Below are 12556 nucleotides of genomic sequence, written 5' to 3'. Positions count from 1 at the left end.
CATCCACCCGCTCGAAAATCCACTGAGCACGTGTAGCAGGGGAGCAGGGGGTGGGGCTGTGTCCCTGGTGTGTCGGGGACCTGAAAGTCAGAATTCCAGTGAGTTCCAGTCCCTCGCTGTGTCAGTAGTTAAGCTCTATGCCTCTGGCACCCTCGTCCCCCATTTCCGATTCAGAGATGACTAACATTAGTACAAAAAAACAAATTACCAGAGTGATAAAAGAAGAAAACAGTTTTACTGGGCAAATCTCCAGTTGCATCATCTTTTGGTTTCAGTGAATAGCTGCTGGTCCCCAACTGGCAACCTTTTTACCTAGAAACTAAGTTTGGCAAAAATCCAAACAACTGGCTCTCCAGCAAGAAGGATGGAGCCTAACTCTACTTCCCTGAGACACTTCCGAGGAGCGAGGATGGTATTTGTCAGGTCTTCCACTGTCTGAAGCCCCTTAGGATGGAGTCCTCTCCACGGAGGCCCCACGCTGGGGTGGCTGCTTGAGGCCGACTCCTCGGGACCCTCTCCCTCTTGCCCCACCCAGAGCCTGACACTGCTGAGCCCAGAGGGTGCAGGGCACCCGGAGCAGATCCCAACTGCCAGCCGCGAATCAGGTAACCCTCTTGTTGAAACCAGAGACTGTTTCAGAAGATGATCCCATTGGCCCTTCACTCAGCCTAGTGAAGCAGCTACTCAAATCCCACGTGCCCTGGAACAGAAGTAACTCCTGATGGACCCAGCTGAGGGTCTGATGCTCCTGGGCCTGGTGCCCAGCTCCGCAGCCAGCAGCGGCCCACCTTGGCGAGTTCTCATAGGCAAATGGAGATGATGACGCCACCTCCCACTCGTTGATCAGAGCCTTCCAGACCATGGAACCAGCAGAGACTGCGTCCAGTTGGGAGGGAATTGAACTATTGGCATTGCCCCAACAGGAAGCTTAGGGCCTGCCCTGAAATGAAGAGATTCACAGGCGAGGAAATCGCAGACTTTCCAAGAACCTCATTCCAAAGGCAGCAAGTTGACCAAGCTATAGGTGAGGCTGCTTTTCTTTGTGTTGCATTAATACATGTGTGTGAAGAATGAGATCTCAAGGTGCATTACCAGTTCCACCCTGATTCCTGCACAAACTTTGAAACACACCTTGTTGTAGCTGAGCTGGGTCCAACCATGAGGTCAGGGAATGCTCCTTCCCGCTGAAGTTTTATCGACATGAGATGGAATCTCATTTGTTTGTACCTATTCATCTGTGAAAATGTTCTCTGATGTCTGAGGATGAGGCAGCCTGAATCCACCGCCATAATCTGACATTTTCCAGGAGAGAGGCCAGGGCCATTGAAGGCAGTATATTATGAATATCGCCATCTGGACTTACTTGGATAAAACCATTTTCTAACCCAGGAGTCCTTTGTCTCCAGAGATGGCAATCGTGGTAAGTCATTCACTTGATTTTGTGATTTTCCAGGTTGGGTCACGCGCCCACCGGAGCCTGGGATAGTCAGGTTCACCCAAATCCGATGAATTGGATCCAGAGCGGGAAGGAGATGCAGCATCCCTGGGGAATCAGGGCGCTGCTGCCTGAAGAAGGTGGGGAGAGGGGGTTGCTGTTGAGGCAGAGTGAGATCCACCCCGTGCCCTCCGCCCGACCCCATCCTCCAGACCTCGCGGGAAGATGCTGTCATGACTGCCACGCCCAATCCGAAGGCGTGAGCTTGGCTCCCTCGTTCCCTTGTTCAGCAGCCATTCACTGAGAGCTCACCCTGGACCAGGACCTGGGCTAAATACTGCTGAGGATGCAGAGTAAGTCAGATGGGGTCCTGGTTCGTAAGGATCTGAACTTTTTGCACGACTCCTACTCTTATTCTTGTCATAAAGCCATGAGCCGGGGGTGACATGATGCCTGCCTGCTTGATGGAATCACCTGATTTCCTCTTTCTGGCAAAGAGGGATGAAGAAACCTGTCCGTTGTGGAGAAGGCATTTGATGTTCACTGAGGTAACAAATTGTCCTTACGACTCGTGGGGAAAGGCAGTTTCAGTGATAGTGCACACGGTGATCGCCGTCGGGGGGCCGGGGCCGAGGGTGGCAGCACAGAGAACAAGCTGGCTCATCCGGTGTCCTGGTCTGTGTATCCAGGGCCACACCTGCCCCGCCGTACCCGGGGACCTGCCACGGCCGTGGGCGGGGCCAGCAGTGGGTGAGCGTCTGCTGGGCCACAGCCTGGGTTTTCCCTGACTCCTTCAGTTTTTACTTCCCTTCATGCCAAGCACGTTTGTTTTTTTAAAAATCAACTTTTTTCTTCCAATGAACTTATTCATGCGCTTTGAACCTCAAGATGGAAAAATCAAAGTCAGAATCCATAAGTTTCCGAGGAGCTCCTGACCTGCTTTGGGGGAAGCCAATTCTTGTCAGAAGTACAAACAAGGGAACTGTTGCCAAAGGTTCTGCACATGAGTTGTCCGAAGCATCCCGGAGGGTGGTACCTGGAGCCCCTCTGAAAGCCAATGCTCGGGCAGTCCTGTCCAGCCTCACTGTCAGCTGGGTTTTACCTGCACGGTGTCCAGAACAACACTGAGGTCTCAGGCGGGACCTGCCAGGTCACTCTCCTCCTGCCCTGTTCCCATGTCTCCGTGCCTCCAGCACAGCCCTTGGCTCTCACCGGCCTGAGTCAGGGGACCCTGAGAGAGCTCCTCATATGGAAACAGGGACTTGGTGTCCATGCAGCTTGGACTTCAGGCCTAGCAACTGGTTACCTTGCTGCCAACCAGGTAGCTGGGTCTTTGTGCGCGAACCCTGCCTGGGTGTCTCCCGTTGCCCCAGATTCCCGGCCCTGCCCTGCCCTCGCCTCCTGCCACAGCCCGCGTGCTGGAGCCAGCTGCGGCACCTCTGCGGTCGGGGCCTTGCCCTCCACACACAAGCTCTGACTTGGCCTGTTCTTCGATACCTGTCGGGGCACATCCTTCTTCTCCCAGCGCCTGTGTTCCACGGCCAAGGCCAGCAAACTGACCCGCTTCCTGCATATTGTACTGTTAATGCACTTTGTAATCCTTGATGCTGCTCTCCTGGAGAGAAAAATTAATTTTCACATTTTGTGATTTCCTCTGATAGACTTGACTGTTCATGTCACACACACACACACACACACACACACACACACACACACACACACACGCACGCACTCCCCACCCCCCGCCCCCCTGCCCCTCACAGTTCGAGATGGAGGCAGGAAACAAACTGGCCAGAAAGGTTCGTGCTTGCCAGGACCCACAGCTCCAAAAGCCACCCGGCCACCGCCGTCCGTAGATGGAGCTGTGCCCACTTCATGCTCAGAGGGGGTTAAATTGTTGCTCTGAGTTAGAGCACATTCTGCCTTCCCGAAACTTCTGGGCACTGGGTTTCTGCATATGAGATGGCGCTGGCCCGGACTCTGATGTGGGGATCGTGCGTGCTCTCAGGTATACCTACTCCGTGGGGTTCCCGTGAGGATTAGAAGGAAACTGGAGTGATGGGGCTGGACCTGGAGCTTGATGCCTCGTGTGTGCTCAGCGATGCTGAGATTTGCTGTTATCCTCCCCGAGGTGGGCGTCCACCAGCTGGAGGGGACTCGGGGAGGCTCACACCTAGGCTCCCGCAGAGCTGGCTCTCCACGTGTCCTGCGTCTCTTTGCGGATTACGCCCTGCGGGCCAGGCTTCCCTCGGGGGAGCTTTCTTGGTCTTTCATACCTGACTCTCTGCCTTATTCCAGGGGTGGGGGGCTGTCAAGGGGCAGCAGTCCCAGTCTGGGCTGCAAGCAGCCTTCCATTTCGACACGACCCTCTCCGGGTCTGGAGAGCTGCCCCAGAGCTGGAAAGACCCAGTTCAAACCCCAGCCCCGCCCCGTCCAGCTGGGAGGCCATGAGAATTCCTTCATTTTCCCCATCCCCTCTCCCCATCTCTGAAATGGTGATAACAGCACTGGCCCGACTGGTTCGCCGAGGTGAAGGACTTCTGGCGTCATGCAGCACTGAGTTCCGGCTCAACCCATGACAGCTGCTGTGTTCGTGTTACTAAGTGGCTTTGCCCTACACGTGCCTGTCGTTGTCATCATCTGTGACATCTCTGTGAAGCCCCTTGCTGAGGAGCAAACTAAGGGAGGTCCTCGAGAGAAACCGATATTAGGAAGAAAGTCACAGGTCCATCCTTAGAGGGTCTGCAGAAGCCCAGCCCCGGCCCTTGCCCGAGCCTTCTGGGTTTGTATGAACAGCTCGCTGGCTTCCGCACCCCGGGGCCCTGCGCCGTGCTGCTGTCCATCCTGACCACGTCACCCTCAGCCGCCTTATTTATTCCCTCCCGTCCTTCTCCTGTAGGACTCTAGGCTTCTTGAGGACAGAACCCCTTTCGAACAAAGCGTCCTGTATGTAGTCTCGTGATTCGATCTGCTCTGTGTGCGGTGACCTGCACCGCTGCTCCGCTGTGCCTGCTGTAGCTGAGCGATGCTGGGGCCGAAGGGGCCTTGATGACTGGCTCAAGCTCGCACGCGGGACCCCTCCAGGTCCCTGCTAGCCCCCGCCCCTGTCAGCTGTCATGACCATGTCATGTCACCACCACCACCACCATCATCGTCTGTTGATAGGGCAACCATGTCATTTGTCACTCAGGCTGGCACACCTGTGAATGTGGAAGCAGGAGCTGTTGGTAATCCCTCCAGGATCACAGGTGGGACCACTGGGGACAGCCCCCCCATTTATGGAACAAACACTGTGGAAGACTCGCTGCTAAGCGTTCTGCCTACCTTCTCTCTAACCTGTCAAAGGCTCCGTTAGGTCAGTCTGTCTCTACCTACCGTATTGATCAGAATACTGAGGCCCCAGAGAGGAAAGGGCCCAGACCGAGGCCGTATCTCCTGTGAGGGGCAGAACCGGGCTGTCTGCGCCCAGAGCCTGGGCCTGTGACCACCTGCTGGCCTGCCTGCTGCTCACTTAATTGGGTGCCTCAAACGCACGTGGAGGAGCCGCGTTACATGGGCACGTGGTGAGGCCGGGGGGCTGCAAGGGTAACGCAGAATCCTGGGGCCCCGGCCAGGCTGGGAGTCGGACAGCTGTCAGGGCCTTTTGTTTATCTGGCTCTGCATGGACATCTCGGGCTAATTCACCAATCCCGGTGTGATGCGTGGAGCACCCTGGACTTGGGTTTTTGCAGGGGATGGTGGCCTTGTAGGCTTCCTGCCCCTCGGGTTAGTCCAGGAGCAGTTGTCTCCCGCTCAGCTCCACGGCTGGGGAGTAGGAGGCCGTGTCCCCAGCCGGGGGAGCTGGAAATAGTTTAGGTGTTTCTCGCTCTTGTTCAAAGCAGGGATCGACACAGTGGATCCCGGTGCCACCCTGTGGGCGCTGTGTGTGTCCATGAGCAGTGAGTGACAGCAGGGACAGCTGTGTACCTGGGGCCGTCACAGGCGGAGGCTGCAGCATCTCTGCACACTCACCAGAACAAAGGCTCCCAGTGAGTCCGTGGTCTGTAGCCCACCTGCCGTTCCCTTGTTCCTCCGGCAGCCTTCTCCCTGCTCCCTTCAGGGCCCAGACAACCAGGGGGGCCTGCACCCCAGGGCCATAGGGGATGCGTGCGCTACAGGGGTCATGAACGCCCAGGATTTTCCGGAAATGTGCTTACCCAAAGAGCCAGTGTAAGAGTAGACGACCAGGAAAGAAAGACACAAAGAAATACCACACTTAAATTTAGAAAAAGGGGTGGTGCATCGACTTTCTTTCTTCACATTTATATTTCTAGGTCATTGAAAAGTCATCCAGCATGGTAATTATCACTCCGTTCCTGTCCCCCAGCACAAGTTTCTAATCACTCTTTCTGGGAACTTCCTGGGTAGGGTACACTGTTTTACTCATCGTAAAGAACTTTTGTAACCAAAGACAATCCAGAATATCATGTGCTCTTCTACTCTGTGTTACTGAAAAATTGTGGGTCGTCTGGGCAATAGTGCTACAGACTGGACAAGAGGAGCTCCACCGCCCGTGTGCCTGGTGGATACGTGGCGTCAAGATATACCACATGGTTTTTACATACACTCCCCCCTCCTGATAACACCAGTGCTGTTTGCTAACCCATGTACAGCACTGACTGCCAGGCACCGTCCTAATCCCTCTCTATTTCCGATCGTGTTGAATTCTCCCCACACCTCTGAGAAATAGGGTTTTAGTGAGGACAACTATAGCTGCCTTAAGAGAGAGATGCAGAAACGCGGCAGCTCTAACCAGATTGAAGATTCCTTCTCCCTCACGTGACAGCCTGAGTTCCAAGTTGGAAGGCAGCACGGTCAGGCGGTTGGCTACTCTGCCCTTGTCTGCGTGTGCCTTCCAGAGTGGCTCTGGTCGCTGCTGCTCAGCCCTCAGAAGCAGAAAAGAAGGTGGAGGGAGACACCTGGAAACAGCACAAGGCAGTTCCTCCTCCTGTGGGAGAGGAGGGAGTCACGTGACCACGCTGCTAGGAAGGCTGGGGACGTGGTCCAGCGCCAGCCCGGCCGCAGGTGGAGGGTGTAGAGAAGGGCGAACAGCCAGGGGTGGCCTTACTGATGGAGAAACTGAGGCCAGAGGAGTCAGGAGCTCCCCCGACAGCACAGACAGTCCGTGTGGAGCTGGGATTGGTGCTCAGGTTGTCAGCCTCAAGTCCATGCTCTTAGTCGTCATGCTGTATTGCATTTATAATTCAATATTAATTTTAACAGATGACATAGGTCTTCACATTTGACCACCTACTGTATCCTTCTGCCCCAAAGTGTCAAAGCCACCCATTTGTCAGGAAAGTACCCCGATGCATCTGATGTCTTGCTGGCGCGCTGGGTGTTACCCAGACTCTTGAGTCTGGAGCCTTGAGGAGCTGACGGGCGGTGGACGGACGAGACGTTGGCTGGTGGGTAGGGGAAGGGACCTGCTGCTCAAGGCTTTGCAGGGACCGCTGCCTCGTCCTCCATCAAGTCTGGGCGGCGGGGCTGCTCCAGCAGGAGCTGCCGGGGGCGCGGCCCCAGGGCCGAGGGCAGCCAGCAGCTGCAGGTAACGCTTCCTTCAGCCAGGCACCTCTCCTAGGCGGGATTTCCAGAGCCTCTTTGCATCTTAGACAGCTCACTGCTGCTCTCAGCAACTGCATGCATCATGGTCCCTTTTATATTCCTCTTTTCTCCCTTTGGACACCAACGTTAGGACAGGACTGGGAGATGGAGCAATCGGGAAGTCAGAAAACAAAGCCACAGGTGCCATTCTGTGGCAGTTTCCAGTTACGGAGGCATTTCCTGCGTGCAGCTTGGAGGCACGGAGGCCTCCAGGGTCATGGTCAGGATGGGGGAAGAGCCTGGCAGAGGTTTGGAGGCTGCATAGAGCACCAGGCAGTTGTGGCAGGTCCCCCATCCCAGCTCCGGTCCCCTCGCCTGGAATGCACCGCCTCCAGGCCTCTGGACTGACCACAGTGTTTTAGTCTAAATCGGTTCATTTTCCCTGCTAGGGGTTGGCAGGGACAGCACGGCGGATGGCCTGGGTTAGTTTAAGCAAACGCCCCGATCCAGCAATTTATAGCTTCCAGGAGGTTACGAAAGCAGCATTCCCCAGGACAAGTTCTGCGTTGTCACATACCTTGGCAGCCTTCCACACACACCCTTTTAGGGTTTCCAGACACCTTGAAACCCATCCATGGGTTCCCTAGGCAAGGAAGAGAGCTCCTCTCCTAAACTCCTCCAACTTAGTTCATTTGTTAATCACACCTACGAAAATGGATCAACTCAATTGTTTATCGGTAAGAGAGTAGTTAAAGAGGGAGTAGTTAAATAATCAGGGCCAACCCACGGCATGAAATATTTTGTAGCAATTCCAAAGTGCGAGATAGATGCTACAAACAACAATATGGAGAAATCTCCAGGACAGTAAAGTTTGAAAAGTAAAATAGAAATTAATTGGTTTAGTCTGAGTGCATTCACTGAGAACGTGCCATGTGCTATGGCTGTAAGCGGTGAGCAAGCCAGAAGTCCCTCCCTGGGAGCCCACGCCCCTGAAGCCAGGGTGGGACATGGGACGGAGAGACGTGCTGGGTGGGCCACACAGGGCCGCTGGTTCTGTATGGGAGTGGTTTCAGGCGGGCAGAGCCGGTCGGGAGGCACGGCAGTAGGTCAGGGTAGGCAGAAGTGTGGCCTGACCACAGTGGAGGTGCGGGTGAGAAGTGAGCAGATTCTGGGCGGTAGAGGCCCGGGACTTGTGGATGGTTTGGAGTGTGAAAGAAAAGAGAGAAACCAAGGAGGATCTCCATGTGGCAGGAAATGCTGGTCAGCTGGGGAGAGGAGCAGGTTCAGGGGGCACAAAACCAAAGGCTCTGCTTCGGCCCCGTCTGCACGGCCGATCAGGGGTCCAGGCTGAGCTGTCAGGCGGGCAGGTGGTGGTCCAGCTTCAGGCTGGAGGAAGATGTTGAGAGGCATCATCTTCTAAACACGATGCATGGCCGTAGGACTGAGAGAGGTTAAAGGGGAAGAGACATGGTCCAGTACTGAGCCGGGGACCGTCCCTCATTTAGAGGAGGACCCAGCCTGGGAGGCAGAGAAGGACCAGACAGTGAGCAGTGAAGTAGGAGGAGAGCCTGGAAAGGAAGATCCCCAGAAAGAAGGGCAGAAAGAGCCTCACGAGGGAGGGAGAGACCAAGTCTCACAAGTGCTGCCGATTCCACTTGTGTAAGAGTGTACGTATATATAGTATATATATATGTATAATATATGTGTGTATATATATATGTATATACACAGACCTCAGAGATATTGTGGGTTTGGTTCCAGACCACCACAATAAAGTGAATATTGCAACAAAGCAAGTCACACACATTTTTGGTTTCCCAGTGCATATAAAAGTTATGCTTAGGGCTTCCCTGGTGGCGCAGTGGTTGAGAGTCTGCCTGCCGATGCAGGGGACGCGGGTTCGTGCCCCGGTCTGGGAGGATCCCACATGCCGCGGAGCGGCTGGGCCCGTGAGCCATGGCCGCTGAGCCTGCGCGTCCGGAGCCTGTGCTCCACAGCAGGAGAGGCCACAACAGTGAGAGGCCCGCGTACCGCAAAAAAAAGACCAAAAACATTATTCTTACACTATACTGTAGTCTGGGAACAATAGCATCATGTCTAAAAAAAGAACAATGAAAAGTACATTAGCTAAAAAATGCTAACCATGCCCTGAGCCTTCAGCCAGTCATAATCTTTTGCAATAGTAACATCAAATATCACTGATCACTGTAGAAATATAATAACAATGAAAAGGTTTGAAACGGGAAAATTATCAAAATGTGTCCCAGAGACACGAAGTAAGCAAGTGCTATTAGAAAAATGGTGCCAAAAGATTCGCTCGGCACAGGGTCGCCACAAACCTTCAATTTGTAAAAAGCGCAACACCTGCGGAGAGCAATAAACCGAGGTATGCGACACCAGGCACGTAAATGCATGGGGAGCTCTGGAAGTATACAGACCAAAGGGTTAGCAACTGTGTTTGCAGGAGTGGGTAAAGGGAACTTCCTTTCACCCTCGTGTCAGGTGTCTCTGTGTTACTCGTGTAATTTTAAAAGAAGAACAAATTTAAAAGCAAGGGAGCATCTCCACTGGAGAGGGTCTCTCCTTGCAGGGCCTCCTGCCTGCACATGCCTTTCTGAAAGGGGCTCGAGGTGCCCTGGCCTGGCCTTCTCCCCTCCATCCCTGGCGCCCACCACTTCTTGTCCCTGACCCAGGGCTGACTCCATGTTCCAATCCTCTCAGCGCTTCCCCATCCGGAATCCTTTCTGCCTTCCTTCCCTGGCAGCTGTCTCCTTCCAGACCAGTTAACACAGGCAGCAAAAAGTAATTACACGATTGGTTGCAGTTCTCCGTGAAGGTATAAATTATATGTGACACTGACATTTGCGACAGACTGCCACGTTGATGTGGTTCTGTCTGTGGCACTTGTTTTACCAATGCGCCTTTTTTCCTGAGCAGTTTCAGACTCTGTTTTGTGCAGATGATTGAACATTCTGGAAATTTCTTTCTTTTTGAATGATCCACTCCATCCAGACATCCCAGACCTTTGAGGCATAACAAATACAGCGCATACGGTCGCACAGGCACACACACACACACACACTTTCGATCTCTGTCAGGCTGAGAGTCTCAGGGTAAATGAGCCGATTTGTTTTCATTTAAATATGAAAGTGGGAGAAGTAAGCCTAACGGACATGCATGAGCAAACACAGAGCTATACGCTGGAAAAACACAAAGATGAATTTGTCACTTCTCTCATGATAAATGATGTCTGTGCGGTTAAACAGGCCCAGCCCGGCGGCCGTGAGCACCTTGGTGCATTATATTTTTCTCTGTAGGGCCATTACCCTCATGTTTCCTGTCACAGGCTCTAAACATCACCGATCCATGGAGGAGTGCTCTGACTGCAAGGATGCTGAGTTATATGCCAAAAGCTGCACAGAAAAGTAGGTCATTGGGTCACCCGTGGAAACTGGAACAGAAAGTGAGTTTGTCTGACCCCCGCGAGCCCAGCGCTCCCCGAGCCCAGGTGGCGGCTGATGGAGCCCCTGGATGGGGGAGCCTGGATGAGGGGCAGCTCATCCCAGGGAGCAAGAAACCTCCGAGGAAAGACCAGTGTTTAGGTGGAGACGCAGGAAGAGCGAGAGATGGGCCTGGAAGCATCCTTCTGGAGCTCACAGCTGGGGACATCTGTGGCACAGATGAGAAGAGTGCACGTGTGTTTGGAGCCCAGAACAGTGGGGCTCCCACATTTGCAGGGCTTGCCCCTTATGGCTGTTGACCCCATGCACCCTGCTTGGAGCTGACTGAGAGCAGGTAGATAGATGATGACCTTTCAGTGCTCTGGGGGCGCTTGGGGTGGGGAGAGCATTATTGAGCTCGACCTCCCATCTTGAGCAGGAATTCCTTCCCCAGGACCCTGGACAGAGGGCCTAAACGTCCAGCCCCACCCATACTCAAGGAGTGGTGGGCGCTCAAGAGTATGTGGCTTCATGGTGAAGGTTCGAGGCCCGGGTGGATGGGCTGATCCGCTGGACTGAGTGGTGCCCCTTCCTCACTCATGTGCCGTGCACGAGCTTTCCGTCCCTGCGGCTTCCCGCGCAGCCTACCTGTAGCGACGTCGTCCTTCTTGGGACAAGTATGTGCAAGTGACTGCGCTCCCCTGTGGAAGCCAGTGACATGGGCTCAAGGCCCACTTATGTGACACCGACATCGGTTCCCCAGCCCCCAGGTGGCCACCTGTTGGTCCTGCTTCTGCCCTCGGAACCGCAGGGGGAGCCAACAGCATCCCCCGGGTCTTCCCATCACTGACCTGCATGGGGGCGGGGTGGTGTGTTCCCCCACAACGTGGTTTCTGGCACCTTCGACATCCTGGTCACCTTCAGATGTGGCTGTGCCTCCTTTGAATTCCCCAACAGTGGCCTGTGGTCGCTGGAGAGGGCGGGGAAGCGTTGCCTTTATCCAATCAGTACCTCGTAGTTGAACTCTGGGAGCTCAGATTTTAATTTTTTAAACAAGCCGGGAACATTTAAAGCTCCAGAATGGGGTTTGGACTGGAACAATGTAAGCAGTTTTCGCGATTTTCCAGGACAGGTTGAGGAAGACTGTCAGAGTCCCAGGAGCTGGGGAGTCGTGGCTCAGAGCAGAAGGACCGTCTTCCAGGCAGGGACACCAACAAGGGGACCAGAGTCGCCCTGGGCCCTGGGGGCTGCTCAGGGGCAGGGCGGCTAGTCTTACCTTGTCTGGGCTGTAGCCCTTGACCTCAACTGTGGTGCTTCTCGGGGCTGCTTCGTGATCAGCTGCAGAGTCTCTAGGCCTGGGAGCTGCTCTCTCTAAACCAGGAGTCTCTTTTCACACCTGGAGAAGATGCTCCAGCTCTCGAGTCCGGGGCCTCAGGAGAGCGTGCTCCCTGCATGGGTGGTGGGACAGGATGGGACTCCGGGCCCGCCACCTCCTGACACCCGCTTGGAGAAGAGAGCCCCAAGGTTCTTGCTCTAAGCCCGCCCTCCGCCACTGCCAAGGGCTGAAGTCTCTGGGGATACAGGGCGGCCCGCTCTCTGCCCACAGGCCCCTGGGCTCTGGGCAGTTACTCCTCATGCTCTGACCTACGTGCTTCTCTGGAAGGTGATCCCAAAGCTTTCCCTGGAGGAGTCTCCTTTTCCTTGTGCTCACTTCCACGGCTCCTGCCTGCCGTCTGCTAGACTTCAGGGGGCAAAGCTTAGGCTGCGGGCTTCCCTGGTGGTGCAGTGGTTGAGAGTCTGCCTGCCAACGCAGGGGACACGGGTTCAAGCCCTGGTCTGGGAGGATCTCACATGCCGCGGAGCACCTGGGCCCGTGAGCCACAACTACTGAGCCTGCGCATCTGGAGCCTGTGCTCCGCAACGGGAGAGGCCACAACAGTGAGAGGCCAGCGCACCGTGATGAAGAGTGACCCCTGCTCGCCGCACCTAGAGAAAGCCCTCGCATAGAAACACAGCAAAAATAAATAAATAAATTTATTTTTTTAAAAAACTGCAATTTCCTCACAAATGTTTTACCTGCAGTTACTGCTCCCAGTCC

At 54.6% G+C, this 12556-nt stretch overlaps 1 protein-coding gene across 1 annotated transcript in view; it reads left to right on the top strand.

Annotated features, from left to right (window-relative positions):
* PDCL3 (phosducin like 3) overlaps positions 1 to 11785 on the top strand; it is a 44472-nt gene extending 32687 nt beyond the window's left edge. The window contains exon 8 of the transcript XR_013831167.1: positions 10365 to 11785. The gene's annotated coding sequence lies outside the window, so the exon portion shown is untranslated. The remainder of the gene's footprint in view (positions 1 to 10364) is intronic.
* Positions 11786 to 12556: the final 771 nt, after the last annotated feature.

Source organism: Stenella coeruleoalba (genome assembly GCF_951394435.1).
Source record: "Stenella coeruleoalba genome assembly, chromosome: 13".
Taxonomy (NCBI): Eukaryota; Metazoa; Chordata; class Mammalia; order Artiodactyla; family Delphinidae; genus Stenella; species Stenella coeruleoalba.
This window is presented reverse-complemented; position numbering and strand designations above follow the sequence as displayed.